This window comes from Loxodonta africana, chromosome 5 (assembly GCF_030014295.1).
Source record: "Loxodonta africana isolate mLoxAfr1 chromosome 5, mLoxAfr1.hap2, whole genome shotgun sequence".
Lineage (NCBI taxonomy): Eukaryota > Metazoa > Chordata > Mammalia > Proboscidea > Elephantidae > Loxodonta > Loxodonta africana.
Window position 1 is genome coordinate 76,654,787 of NC_087346.1, and position 15,796 is coordinate 76,670,582.

Genomic DNA, 15,796 nt, shown 5'->3' on the forward strand with positions numbered 1-15,796 from the left:
TTATAGACAGAGCATGATGTTTAGTTTCTTTAATTTAGAGTGAGGTGCATTTTTGATGTGCATTAGACATTTGTGTTTCTTCTTTATGAATTGCTCATTATTATAGTGGGCTCTTCTATATTTGTATCTCCCCCTCCCTCTACTCCACCTCCTTGCTTTCTCTCTCTCTCTCTCACTTGCACACATAGCAAGAGGATTAAAAGGTAACTTACTGATTCAGGTGTTATATTCTTGAAAGAAATTACAAATGCTTTAAAAGCCCTGTGTCCTGTAGGGTCGCTATGAGTTGGAACCAACTCGAAGGCAACGGGCTTGGTTTTTTTTTTTCCCTTGGTCATTTAAAAAACTGTGTAAATTTAATGTATTTAAACTGTTAACTTCTATCACATATGTTATAAATACTTTCCCCACTTCATTTGTTTTTCAATTTAATGCTTTGTTTAATATATAGGAGATTTGAATTTTTAGGTAATCGTACCTATACACCTTTTCTTTATGCTTCTGCCTCTCAGGTCCTGCCTGAAGGACCTTCTTTGGTCTAAGAGGGCAGATTTAAATGTGATGATAGTCAGATGCTGTGCTGTAGTTTGCTTTCATGGAGGGGAGTGACAAGAGTATTTTTATGTTTCATGTAAGCACAGGGCTTTTAAAGCATTTGTAATTTCTTTCAAGAATATAACACCTGAATCAGTAGGTGATAGGGACCTACTTCGTGGTTAGAAGAAAGGCCGTTGAGCAGTTTTACTTTCTGACAAGAAAGTAAAGGGAAATGAAGGAAGGAGGTAACTAGAATTGATAATATCATGTTTATTAGTCTCTCTTATAGCTGGCAGTTCTTCATATTAGAAAAATGATATATAGGAAAGAGTCAGGAAAGCATATTTTTGAAGCTTCCTGTGATCTTTCCTCTGTCTACCTAGACAGCATCATCTCTTGTCACTCCATGCCTCAGGAGACACTTTTCAGTAACCCTGAACTGCTTGTAGTATTGCACCTGATTTTCTCCTTATACTGTTTCTTATCTAGGTGTCTGCTCATGCTTTTATTTTTGCTTTGATTGCCTATCCCCGTCCTGCCTACAGCCGACTTTCTCTTGATTATTGTTCAGTCTTTGAGACTGAGCTCAGTGTTCCTCCTGAAAGTCTCGTATCATCTTTACTTTATTCCCTTAGATGTCTGAGTTGTGAAAGTATGCTATGCATAAACTGTCATTGCACCCACTCGTGTTTTATAATAATCTAATTGTATCTTTCCCCAGAAGTAGACTATCTCTAGGGAGGAACTGTTTCTTATTTTTGAATTCCCAATATTGAGCATAGTACTTGATACGTAAGAAGTGTTTGTTGAGTGAATAGAATTATAAGCCACAAACTTTATTATATAAGTTACTTAAAATGATCTTGAAGATAAGAATATTTTTGATATTTAGAAGCCATGTAATGTCTGTTCGGGCAATGTCTGAGTGCATATATGTCCGTGGTCTCATAAGGTTACACAGGCAATCCCTGGGCTGCAAATGAGATCTCTTCCTAAGTCTGTTTTTAAGTTGAGTTTGTACTTAAGTTGGAACGGTTAGGTACGATTCGTATCTAACGTCAGTTAGTCAAATGTTTGTATATAGTTTATAGCGTACCTTTCTCTGCATTAAAAAAATTAAAGAAACACTTCCAGATACACTAGAACATCTTTAACACAATAATAATAATAATGATGATGGTGGAGCCCTGGTAGTGCATTGGTCAAGAGGTATGCCTGCTAACCAAAAGGTCGGCAGTTCAAATCTACTACCAGCTGCTCCTTAGAAACCCTATGGGGCAGTCTACTGTGTCCTGTAGGGTTGCTATGAGTCGGAATCGACTCAATGGCAGTGGGTTTGTTTTTTTAAATAATAATTTTTTGATGTGTGTCCCAAAGTAGTGCCTGTTTGTGGTTACGAATCATTGGTATGTACCTTGAGTTTTTAATATAATAGGCTTTACGGGGTTGTGCGTAAGTTGGACCTTCATAACCTGGGAACTGCCTGTATATAATACGTTGTTTGCACAACATCCAAATCACATAACATCCTGTTTCACAGAATGTATTGGGGACGTTAAGCAACGCATGACTACGTATGTTGTTTTAGAAATCATAAAAATTGCCTTACTGCAAACAAAAGTAAATCATTTTAATTAAACAGTGTACTGGAAACAGAAATTCAAATAAGTCTATTCATGGGGGATCAACACTTTGAACATTATCACCTTTTTTTTAAACTAATGATTTTTTTTTTAATTGATAAATTTATATACATCAAACATAAGTTTTAGTAACAGGACAGGCCTTGTGCATTTATATATACTAAGGTTATCTGGGCATTTTGGAATTGTTTTGAAGTTGCCTATAGTTTTTGTATAGAAACTGCTAAAAGTATGTGAGATACAAGTATATATTGCAAAGTTAAAAAACAAAAAAGAAAACCTGAGACACCTAGTAACCAGTTGCCACAACTCATGGCGACCCCATGAGTAGTAGAAGTGTGCTCCATAGACTTTTCAGTGGCTAATTTTTAGAGGTAGACAAGTTACCTTTTAATCCTCTTGCTATGTGTGCGAGTGAGAGAGAGAGAGAGAAGGAGAAAGCAAGGAGGTGGAGTAGAGGGAGGGGGAGATACAGATATTCATTTGGTTACTTTTTAAAAAGCCTGAGTCACACGGAGCCCTGGTGGTGCAGTGGTTAAGGGTTTGGCTGCTAACCAAAAGGTCTGCAGTTTGAATCCAATAGCCACTCTTTGAAAATCCTGTGGGGCAGTTCTTTTCTGTCCTCTAGCATCTCTGTGAGTCGGAATTGACTCAGTAGCAGTGGGTTTGGTTTTTGGTTTTGGGTCACATATAAGCTCTTTTGGCAATTATTGGTCAGTATTTTTTTAATAAGGTTGACTTATTGTGATTCTTTGGCATTAACTAAGAGTCTGCAAACTGTTATGAATTTAATTTGTGTGCTTTTACTTGCTAAAATCAAGTAATACTGTTTTTAGGTTAATGTGTGTAAATGCCTTGAGTTGAAGATAGGGATGGAGAAATAATACATTCTTTTTGTTTTCCCCCTCTCAAAAAGAGGTTTTTTGAATGGTAAAACAATTTTCCCCCAAGTTGTTCTGTTTTACCTGGAGACAAAAAGTCTTAAATTTATTTCCTGAGTGTATTTCTGTTGATAATATTATGAGTAATTACAGATTAATCAGTATGTCTATTGTACTTCATATCACCACAGAAATTTTCCTCATTTGCTTTATAGTCAACCCCTCCTTCTACCCCTAGCTTTTGGCACTCACTAGTTTTCAGTTCCCATGTTGTCGTTGTCATTGTTAGGCGCTGTCGAGTTGGTGCCAGCTCATAGCGATCTCATGCACAACAGAACGAAACACTGCCCGGTCCTGAGCCATCCTTAAAATCGTGGTTATGCTTGAGCTCATTGTTGCAGCCACTGTGTCAGTCCACCTTGTCGAGGGTCTTCCTCTTTTCCGCTGACCCTGTACTCTGGCAAGAATGATGTCTTTCTCCAGGGACTGATCCTTCCTGACAATATGTCCAAAATATGTAAGACGCAGTCTCACCATCCTTGCTTCTAAGGAGCATTCTGGCTGTACTTCTTCCAAGACAGATTTGTTCGTTCTTTTGGCAGTCCATGGTATATTCAATATTCTTCACCAACACCACAATTCAAAGGCGTCAGTTCTTTTTCGGTCTTTCTTATTCATCCTCCAGCTTTCACATGCATATGATGCGATTGAAAATACCACGGTTTGGGTCAGGCGCTTCAACGCTTTGAAGAGGTCCTTTGCAGCAGATTTGTCCAAAGCAATGCATCTTTTGATTTCTTGACTGCTGCTTCCATGGCTACTGATTGTGGATCCAAGTAAAATGAAATCCTTGACAACTTCAATCTTTTCTCTGTTTATCATGATGTTGCTCATTGGTCCAGTTGTGAGGATTTTCGTTTTCTTTATGTTGAGGTGTAATCCATACTGAAGGCTGTGGTCTTTGATCTTCATTAGTAAGTGTTTCAAGTCCTCTTCACTTTCAGCAAGCAAGGTTGTGTCATCTGCATAATGCAGGTTGTTAATGAGTCTTCCTCCAATCCTCATGCCCTGTTCTTCTTCATATAGTCCAGCTTCTTGGTTATTTGCTCAGCATACAGTTTGGATAGGTATGGTGAAAGGATACAGCCCTGACGCACACCTTTCCTGACTTTAAACCAATCAGTATCCCCTTGTTCTGTCTGAACAACGGCCTCTTGATCTATGTAAAGGTTCCTCATGAGGACAATTAAGTGTTCTGGAATTCCCATTCTTCGCAATGTTATCCATAATCTTGTTATGATCCACACAGATGAATGCCTTTGTATAGTCAATAAAACAAAGGTAAACATCCTTCTGGTGTTCTCTGCTTTCAGCCAGGATCCATCTGATATCAACAATGATGTCCCTGAGTTTCTGGCAGTTCCCTGTTGATATACTGCTGCAGCCGTTTTTGAATGATCTTCAGCAAAATTTTGCTTGCATGTGATATTAATGATATTGTTCTATAATTTCCACATTCGGTTGGATCACCTTTCTTGGGAATAAGTATAAATAGGATCTTTTCCAGTCAGTTGGCCAGGAAGCTGTCTTCCATATTTCTTGGCATAGATGAGTGAAAACCTCCAGTGCTGCATCCATTTCTTGAAACATCTCAATGGGTATTCTGTCAGTTCCTGGCGCCTTGTTTTTTGCCAGTGCCTTCAGAGCAGTTTGGACTTTTTTCTTCAGTGCCATCGGTTCCTGATCATATGTTGTGGAATGATATCAAGGACATCATACATGAAGAAAGCAAAAAGTCACTGAAAAGACAGGAAAGAAAGAAAAGACCAAGATGGATGTCAGAGGAGACTCTGAAACTTGCTTTTGAGCGTCGAGCAGCTAAAGCAAAAGGAAGAATTGATGAAGTAAAAGAACTGAACAGAAGATTTCAAAGGGCGGCTTGAGAAGACAAAATAAGGTATTATAATGGCATGTGCAAAGAGCTCGAGATGGAAAACCAAAAGGGAGGAACACGCTTGGAGTTTCCCAAGCTGAAAGAACTGAACAAAAAATTCAGGCCTCAAGTTGCAGTAGTGAAGGATTCTATGGGGAAAATATTAAACGTCGCAGGAATCATCAAAAAAAGATGGAAGGAATACAAAGAGTCATTATACCAAAAAGAATTAGTCGATTTTCAACCATTTCAAGAGGTAGCATATGATCAGTTCCCATAATTTTGATTATTCTAGAATGTCAATATAAATGGATTCGTTATAGTATGTAGCCTTTTGAGTTTGGCATCTTTCATTCACCGTAACGAATTTGTGATTCATCCATGTTATTGTAGTTTGATCGTTTTTTTTTCTTTCTGTGTGTAAAATTTTTTTTTAATTGTGCTTTAAAGTTTGATCCTTTTTATTGCTGATGAGTATTTATTTCATTGTGGCTGTACCACAGTTTGTTTACTCATTCACCAGTTAAAGGACATGTGCTTTGTCTCCATCTCCGGTTGATTATGAATAAAGTTCTTCTAAACATGTGTGTATAGGAGCCTGGTGGTGCAGTGGTTAATGTGCTCACCTGTTAACCAAAAGGTTGGTGGTTCAAAATGGCCCATGGCTCTGCAGAAGAAAGATGTGGCAGCCTGCTTCCGTAAAGATCTATAGCCTTGGAAACCCTGTGGGGTCGCCATGAATTGGAATCAGTTCCACGGCAGTGGGTTTTGGGTTTTTAAATATTTGTATACAGGTTTTTGTATGAATACATGTTTTCATTTAACTTGGGTAAATACACTTGGGTAAGTGTACGTTTAACTTTATGAGAAGCTGCCAAATTATTTTCCAAAGTGGCTGTACCATTTTGCTTTTCTAGCACAAGTTAGCAATACCCACGTACATATAGTCGATCCTTATTATTCATGGATTCTGTATGTGCGAATACGCCTACTTGCTAAAATTTATTTGTAACTCCAAGATCAACTGGCGAAATCATTAGAGGACTTTCACAGAGTTGCAAAAAATCAGCCACTTTATGTGTCATGTTCCAGACTGAGGTCCCCAGCTGAGGTTGAAGAAGGTAACGCTTTGCCTTCTTATTTTAATTATTAACTGTGAACAGGTATCCGTTTATTTTGTGCCACATTTTCATACTTTGTATTGTTGATTTTATTGTTTAAAATGGCCCCAAGCATAGTGTTGAAATGCTGTCTGGTGTTCCTAAGTGCAAGATGGCAGTGATATGTCGAGAAAATACATGTGTTAGATTAGCTTTGGTCTAGCATCAGTTACAGTGCCATTGTTATGAGTTCAGTGTTAATGAATCAACAATATATAGTAAATACAGTACCTTTAAACAGAAAACACAAGGTTACGTATTGATCGGTTAACAAAAGTTTTGTGACCAAAGGCTCGCAGGAACCAAATCCTGTGTTTTCCTTAGAAGCAACAGCTCAGTATTTGCTAGTTCATCGCTCATAGAGATTTATAGAACACAACTGCCATGAATAATGAGAATTATCTCTGTGTGTGTGTGTGTTTATGCTCCACATCCTTGTCAGCACCTAGGAATTGTCAGTTTTATTAAAACATTTAAATCATTCTAATAGGTGTGTAGTGATACCTGGGGGTTTTAAGTTGCATTTTTCTAAGGACTGATGCTGAGCATCTTTTCATGTGTTTATTTGTTACCTGTTTCTCTTCTTTGGTAAAGTGTCTGTTCAAATCTTTGCCAGCGTTTTCTTATTATATGGTTTTTGTTACTGTTTTGTCTTGAGAATTTTTTATATATTTTGGAGTGCTTTTTCAGATATGTATTTTGCAAGTATTTCATCTCAATTCCTGAGATGAAATACTTTTCATTTGTCTTTCAAAGAGCAGAAGTTTTTAGTTTTCATGAAACCCACTTTATCAATTTTTTTTGTTGATCATGTATTATGTATGAGAAATCTTTGCCTAATCCAGGGACACAAAGATTTTCTCTAGAACTTTTATAGCTTTGCTTTTACATTTAAATTCACAATCCATCGTACGTTTATTTTGTCTACCGTGCAAGATACGGATTGAGGCTTACTTATTTATTGCATATTGATGTTCAGTTGCTCCAGCACCATTTGTTGAAGAGTCCACAGTTGTTGGAAATCTGTTAACCATGTATGTATGGTGGGAGTATTTCTAGATTGTCATTTCTGTTCCATTGAACTGTGAGTCTATCCTTTCATCAATATCAAGCTTCCTGGATTACTGTAGCTGTATAGTAAGTTTTGAAATCAGGTAGTGTGCACATGCAAGTTTGTGTTTTTTTTTGTTGTTGTTGTTTTGTTTTGGCTATTCTTGATCCTTTTCCTTTCCATATAAATTTTAGATTCAGTTTGTTGATTTCTACAAGAGTAAATGTACTGAAGAAGAGGTAAAAGGTGACTTAACCCATGAAGTATGGATAGGACTTTGATAGGCATTGAAAGAGATGAGAAACAACACACACACACTCTCTGTTGTTCTTGTTAGGTGCCATTGAGTCGATTTAGACTTTTAGCTACTCTGTGTATAGCAGAACAAAGCAAATGCCTGGTTCTGTGCCATCCATGCAGTCGTTGCCATGTTTGAGCCCATTGTTGCAGCCTTTCTATCAGTCCATCTCGCTGAGGATTTTCTTCTTTTTTGCTGACTCTCTGCTTTACCAAGCATGATGTCCTTCTCCAGGGACTGGTTCCTCCTGATAACGCGTCCAAAGTATGTGAGATGAAGTCTTGCTATCCTTGCTTCTAAGGAGAATTCTGGCTTCCAAGACAGATTTGTTTCTTCTTCTGGTAGTCCATGGTATATTCAGTATTCTTCACTTGCATCAGTTCTCCTTCAGTCTTCCTTATTCATTATCCAGCTTTCGAATGCATATGAGGTGATGGAAAATACCATGGCTTGGGGCAGGCACACCTTAGTCCTTAAGGTGACATTTTTGCCTTTCAACAAGTTAAAGAGGTCTTTTGCAGCAGATTTGCCCAGTGCAATACATTGTTTGATTTCTTGTTTGCAATATATATATATATATATACTGCATATGTATTGCGTGCGCGAGCACACACACACACACACACACACATCAAGAAATAGAAAACATAGGCTAAACCAAAAAAGTGGAAAGATAGGGAGGGGTGGGGAGAAGAGATCATGGTTTTTCTAGAAAAATTAATATTGAAAATTTGTTCTATACTAATTATGTCCCATTAATCTGTGGGATAAGTAGATCATATTCAATATTTTTAGAGAAATGGGAGTCAAATACAAAAGATACTAAAGCATAATGATTGTTAGGTGCATACTGAGACTTAATTTGGAATGATAGGAGAAAAACCATGAGCTTTGGTTATTGAAATTGATTGTTAATGAAATTAAATAAATCTTGTCTAATAATAACATTATTTTATAAGTTTTCAGTAGTTGGTAGATCCAAAACTCCAGGTCTCCATTTTTCCTTTTAGGAGTTATTTATGTTTTGTGTTGCTGCTGTTGTTTTCTGATAACCCACATATCAGAGAAAATTTCTAAATATGCAGAGGAGGTATATTTGAGTTCTTTCTCTTTTCTTGTTCCTCCCTGTAGCACTTTAACTGCCAAGTAGACTCTGATCTCATCCCTTTCCAGAGCCAGAAGCTTCTTATAGTTATCTTTGAATTTGCATAAAGTCAATACCTTTGGAAAGAAGTATAACAACCAATATAATCTCATCTTTACCCAGGAGCTTTTTTGCCACATATGTTTATGTATTTTGGGTAGGTAGCTAGTTTGAGTTGGGACATAAAGTAGATCCTAAGAATAAACTGGCTAGAAATAAGACATTCTAAACAGGAAAAGAGTCCTTGTGAATACTGTAGTCTAATTATTTGGTTTGCCAGTAAGAACTGTAGAAATAATTATGATCCCTGGGTTAGGAAACCAGTTGTTACCACTTTAAGTTAAATGTACTGATGATGCATTTAAGTTGGTTATCATCAGTCTCATTTCCCCAATGTTAGGCCATTCAGAACTTGCCATTCTTGTCCTGGGAATTCTTTACCCTCTCCACCTATACTTGACCATTCTAGAGGTTTTCTATTCTCCATTGCCCTCATCCTTTGTGATGAGAATGTTTTATTTTCCCTTAGCTGTCCTACTCATTTCAGAAGAGTGACAAATGCGGGGGGGGGGGGGGCGCAATGCAACTACTTGGTGAAGGGGAAAAAAAGTAATAAGAAATGCCAAACTCCTTATACAATCGTTTGATAGCAAAATATTTTATAACTTTATTGAAAATAGCATATGGTCCTTAAGGGCAAGGACTATGCCCGCCTTGTTCACTATTGAATTCCTAGTGCTTGGTACAATAAATGACAGTAGTCGACATACAACAAATATTTGTCAAATGAATGTTAAGCAGGTTAGAAACATGGGACTCCACAATCTAAGGTTATATTTCTCACAGTGGTACATGACTTTACCATCATAAAACATAGAAGGTTTTGTTTATTTCAAATGAGTCACAGAGCTGGAGAAAACATGTAAACTTCAAATGGGGTCTTTTTTGAATGTTTGCATTTTTTATCATCTACACACTTTCATTAAATACATTCTTAAAGACAGATACCATCTAGAGGCCTGTGATATGGAAGTGAAATAGGATTGCAACTGTTCTTTATCCTATAGTATCTTCTCAGCTTTTGTGATTGCCATCAATCTTTATTTTTTTCAAATTGACTCTGCTATATACAGTGTTGCTATGAGTTGGAATTGACTCAACTGGCAACAGGTGTTTTTTTTTGTTATATACAGTGCGATCTGCTGGGTGCTGTTTTTTTTGTTATCAGCTGTTGAGTCCATTTAGTTAAGGTATGCATTTTGTATGAGAGTTGTAATGATTAATAGTCGTGTATAGCTAAAAATAGATATTGGTGAGGAAATAGAAACTTGAAAAATGATACAGTGTAAGGGCTATTCTGTTTTGTTAAAGAAGGTAAATTTTTTTTTTTTTTACTTGTGCATCAATGTAGAAATTTATTTTTCAAAGGCAGGTTTACCTTATTAGTTTTAGTGAAGTTTAAAATATATTTTTTAAAAAATTATTTTTTTATTTATTTTGCCACCAAGTTGATTCCAACTCATGGTGCCCGCATGTACTACAGAGTAGAATTGCTTCATAGGGTTTTCTTTTCTTTTTTTTCTTGCACTTTAAATGAAGGTTTACAGAGCAAACTAGTTTCTCTTTAAACAGTTAGTACACATATTGTTTTATGACATTGGTTAACAACCGCACATGTCAACACTCTCCCTTCTCTACCTTAGGTTCCTCATTACCAGGTTTCCTGTCCCCTGCTGCCTTCTAGTCCTTTCCCCAAGGATGGTGTGCCCCTTTAGTCTCCTTTTGTTTTATGGGTCTGTCCAATCTTTGGCTGAAGGGTGCATCTCAGGAGTGAATTCATTACTGAGCTGAAAGGGTGTCCACGGGCCATACTCTCAGTGTTTCCCCAGCCTCTTGTCAGGCCAGCAAGTCTGGTCTTTCTTTTTGCGTTAGAATTTTGTTCTACATTTTTCTTCAGCTCTGTCCGGTATACTGTATTGTGATCCCTGTCTAAAGAAGGTAAATTTAGACATTTTCTTAGAAAGGAAGCTCATAGCTGTTGAAGTTAGGTGGGAAGGAGGGATGTTTGTCAAGGTGGATATTCAGCAAATAACAAATGATCTGTTTTCCCTTCTATAGCCTTTAGGAATAAATGCCAACATGAGACAGATTTATCTGTGAACATATAAAATGTAACAAGTTGTTGACATCTTGCTCTAAAAAGTAAGCAGAAATAGCTAATGTAGGCTTAATTTTAGATTCTTTAAATTCTGGGAACTCTGCCACCATCTTCATCTATGCCTAATGTTGCTTCTGCGAACGCTGTTGAGATGATCATTTAATATTTCTATGGAAATAATTGCATGTGTAATGATTTGTAGTTTAAGGGTTGAATGCACTGAATTAGATAGAAATCTTTGATTTTGAAACACTCTGTCTGTGGTAGCATTCTCTCTTCAGCTAGAGTCACTTTCTTAGCATGAATCTTAAATGAGGTAATGTGAATTGTGTTGCATTATATAGACTGAGATACAATGATCTTAAACTTAGAGAAGCTGGTGAGGGGGAGGCTATGATTTAATAGCAGGATTTATATCTTTACACACGCTCTAGAGGCTGCTGTTTTTATAAGCTGCTTTAGATGACCTATATTTACAGTTCACCTTGCTGTGATTGGTCTAAGATTTTTATTTTGTGTGTGTGTGGGAAGGGAAAGTATGCTGCTTTATCTTCCTAGTCCCAGATATAAAACTTGAGATTTGGGATTCCTTAATTGTTGTGTGCCTTTGAGTCAGTTCCAACTTATAGTGACCCATGTACAATAGAATGAAACATTGCCCAGTCCTATGCCATCCTCACAATTGATTGCTGTGTTTGAGCCCGTTGTTGAGGCATTGTGTCAAGCCATCTTGTTGAGGGTTTTCCTCTTTTTTGCTGACCTTCTACTTTATGAAGCACAATGCCCTTCTCCAGGGACTGGCTTCTCCTGATAACACATCCAAAGTATGTGAAACATGGAATTCCTTAGCCATAGTATATTTGGGTATATTTCCTATGTATTTTATCATGTGCTATTCATTGAAATAGCATGTTACGTAGGTATCTTGTATTTACAGCTTTGGAAATGCTAATTTAAAATTTCTATGTAGAGTAACTGTAGTACTACATATAATATTGCTTGTAATTTAAAAAGTAAAATACATTTCCATGGAGTCAGTATTTTAAAAGTTTACCTGAAGTTTTCACTTTGTGGAACAGAAGACTATCTGAGAAATAAGTTTATGAAATTCATCACTATGTGATAGTGATTAACCAGCCTTTGGCAAAGGAGATTAAAACTTGTTTACTTTCAGGATAGTTCGTATAGGAACTAAGAAGTAGGAGATAACCAGACCCATTGTCCAGGACTGACAGTTATTCTCAGAAATTGGACAGTGGCGCCTGGAAGGGCTCCATAGGTGAAATGCTGAAGTCCTAGGAATGGAGAGTGGATAGCAGGTTCAGAGCAACTTATGTAGTTATTTGGGGACCTGTATGGAGTCATTTTTCATTTTTTTATGGAGTCATTTTTCATAGTGTTGACAAGGAGTTGAAGACTGGGGAAGTTAAAAAGGTTGTGTCGTGAAGGGGCTTTAGTTTACATGTCTGTGTAATCAGGATTCCCAGTATGAATTCCCAGTATGAATTAGGCTGATAAAATGGGAGGGTTTTTAGTGGGGTAGGGTACTTGAAGAACTGAGTAAGATGTTGTAGAAATTAGAAACTCTTGGAAAAAAACAATTAAGACCTGCCCCTTGATCAACTTGAAAAGAAAGATAGGAAAAGAAATTGGCTGCTAGGTTTTCCAAAATAAAGCATTTCTGTTCCTTGGTTGAAAAATATTCACTGGCCAGTATTTAAACCTTGGAGTGACTCATGTATGAGGCTGTTAGAAACTACATCATGAATGTCACATGTAGAGATTTAAATTACATTTAAATTATTTCATATTTTCAATCATTATGAAATAATTTTTTATAGTATGTCTCCAACTCTATGACAACTAACAACAACTCCAATGTGGAAAGTTGATGCTAAGAATCTAAGAGGGAAAATGAAGCTGAACAGGAGGATTCAATAATGCTTATTTCTTATATTTGAGTTTTCTTAAGGCTTTAATAGCACAGTTTGGAAACCTGATGTTTGGGAGAGTAGTGATCATAATAACTGTAGACTTTGCTAAATTGGTTCCCTGAATGAAATTTTTTTTTTAGCTTTAATCAGATAATCCAAATCTAAATTTAGATTCATTTTGAAGAATTAAGTGAGTTGTATTCTTTTTGGCATCCTAATCAAGTCCAACAGACACCTCTGACCTTTAATAATGTAGTATTTGATATTATTTTTGTTATTATGTGTTGTAGACATTGGTAAACATTTTATAGATCTGTTTTTTAAGAAGAGATTTTGTGAGTTTTAATTTACAAAGATGGAAACTTGCAAAAAATGTAAATAAAAGAAATACAGTTTTATATAGCAGTTATTTCAGAGATTAGAGTTTTGGAGGACCAGAAAAAAAAAAAAAAGATTATTAACCTCTCTTCTATCTAGATTTTAAAACTGGGAAAATAGAACACGAGGATTAATTAGCATTTCTTGAGATTACCTTTTAGAGAAGTGTTGGCTGTTAATTGTGAGATGGGAAAGGTAGGAAGGCAGTAGATTTAAGCATATGATCATTAACAAATACATATTAAGTGTCTACTGTGTGGCAGAAACTGTATGGAAATATAAAAATTATATGCTTTCATACAGAAAAAACACATAGTCCTCTGAAGGAACATACTATTCTAGAGCCAGAATTAAAACAACCAATTTAAATTATCCTCTAAACCCATGCCCAATGGTTTATAAAAAATACCTATAATTAAACCTATGTGTTTACAAATTTAGTAGTCTTTGTTTTTGACCCATTCTCATTCTAAGTAATGGATCATGTAACATATCTTTGGATCTGAATCTGTTTGATTTGGTTTGACTTACATAGAATCTTGTTTTTGTATGCAGAAGTATCTACAGAAGCACATGTGCCTTATGGTTGCACAGCAGAAATTCTGAATAACCTGTTTCCCAAAAACTTTATTTTCAAAAGCATTTTACATGTGGTAGAAAGCAATTTTTTCCCTGTGGAAAACAATCTTTTTTTTTTTTTTGGTATGCTGTGTGAAGTTCTAGGACATTTATTGAAAATAAAATATGGTTTAGAATCACCCAAATTGAATGATAAGATTGGAGAGCTGAAGAGCTTAACCTGGAAACTAGTTACTATTAATAGAAGAGGAGATCTGGAAAACTTTTCTTTTTGTCCCTTTTGCCTTGCAGTAAGTGGAAAGTAATACTTATTTTCCCTTAAGAAATATGAGGAAAAATTATGGTGTGGGAAATTTTGGTTCTCCCCTTTTATTTGGTTTTTTGATATATAATAGAATACCAACTTTTCTTAATTCTATGTATATAACAAATTTTAGATCACTCAAATGTAATTTTTACTATTTCCCATGTGTTCTAAAGTCTTTTTAGAAACAGACCCATTTGGACACTTAGGTTTAGCGTGTGTTTTAAAATAAGGTGCCTGGGTAGCACAGACTATTTGTGTTAATCTACTTGTTGAAAGGTTGGTGGTTTCAACTCACCCAGCAGTGCCTAGGAAGAAAAGCCTAGAGGTCTGCTCCTGTAAAGATTATAGCCAAGAAAATCCTTTACAGAAGCAGATCACTAGGACTTTCTTTCATGACACTGCTGGGTGGATTCAGAAAGCCAACAATCCAGGTAGTAGCTGAGTACAAACTGTTTGCATGACCCAGGAACTTATTTTGTCAATTACCAAGCAGTAATTCTTATACTGGAATTTCTGGGTGGTGCAAATGATCGACTCACACGACTGTTAAGAAACAAAAAGTTAGCCATTTGAGTCCACCTAGAGGAGGTGCCTTAATTCTGGGGCAGTTCTACTTTGTCCTGTAGGGTTGCTGTGAGTCGGAATCAACTCGATGGCAACAGGTTTGGTTTTTTGGTTTAGAGGTGCCTTGGAAGAAAGGCTCGGTAATTTACTTACAGAAAATCACCCATCGAAAGCTCTGTGGAGCACAGTTCTACTCTGATGCACACGAGGTCACTATGAGTCAGAATCAATGGAAACTATTTTTTAAAAATTCTTACATTGGATCTGTTGATTGGTTCTTTTTAGGGCCATTTGTCCTCTGCTTCATACATGGCGCATTTGAGGAGTTTCATGTCTAGTTGGTCATTATTGATGAGGGTTGTGATTATTTTGGCAATTACATGAAGAAGACTGCATAATATTAGTTTTGACTAGGGTGACTGTATAAGTCATCAACTTACTTGAATACTTTTGAGTATGAAAAGGAGTGTTATTAATAATTACATCAGAACAACAGGTATAAACCAAGACCGGCCCAGGAAAACCAAGATATGTGGTTACCCTAACTGGCATGCTTTCGATTGCAAGTAACGGAAAACACAACTCAAACTAGCTTAAATAATAAAGGAAATACATTGGCTTGCATATCTGAAAAACCTAATGTTTGGAAGTGGTGCAGGTATGATTGTGTACTCTGGCTTTCTTTCTCTGTTTTCTAGACTCTGCCTTCTAGGCTGGCTTCTTTTATAGTTGATGGATGACTGCCAAAAGCAATCTGGGCTATATTCTTCTTTATTTGTAACCAGCAGAAGAGAGAAGACTGCCCCTCCCATAAACATAGAATGAATCTTAAGCTTTGTGATTATTAGGTACTTCTGAACTAATCTGTGTAGTAAGAGGAATGCCATGTATTAATTGTCTCAGGCGTGGGATATCTGAATATCACTAAGGCAAGCAGGATAGGATTACCCTGATTCTTAGACTAGTCATAGCACACTCAGGAAACTGGTTGAAAGCATGACAGCTAAATGAAGGGGAAGGGCTGGAGTAGATTTACAGCAAAGCCCTGTGTCATTGCTTAATTGTAATTTCCCTTAGGCATCTGTTACTGAGTTCCTGTAAGATCTTCACATGCCGCAAGTCATGTAGTTTTCCTTCAACTAGGAATTTGTGGTATAAAATGACTAACTAGCCTGGCAAGGGGAGGTAAAAAAATGAAACTTACCATCCCGTTTTCTCTTTTCTCTATT

At 36.6% G+C, this 15,796-nt stretch overlaps 1 protein-coding gene across 3 annotated transcripts in view; it reads left to right on the forward strand.

Annotated features, from left to right (window-relative positions):
- CNOT6L (CCR4-NOT transcription complex subunit 6 like) overlaps positions 1 to 15,796 on the forward strand; it is a 132,240-nt gene that overhangs the window by 44,461 nt on the left and 71,983 nt on the right. The gene's annotated exons all lie outside the window — the stretch shown is intronic.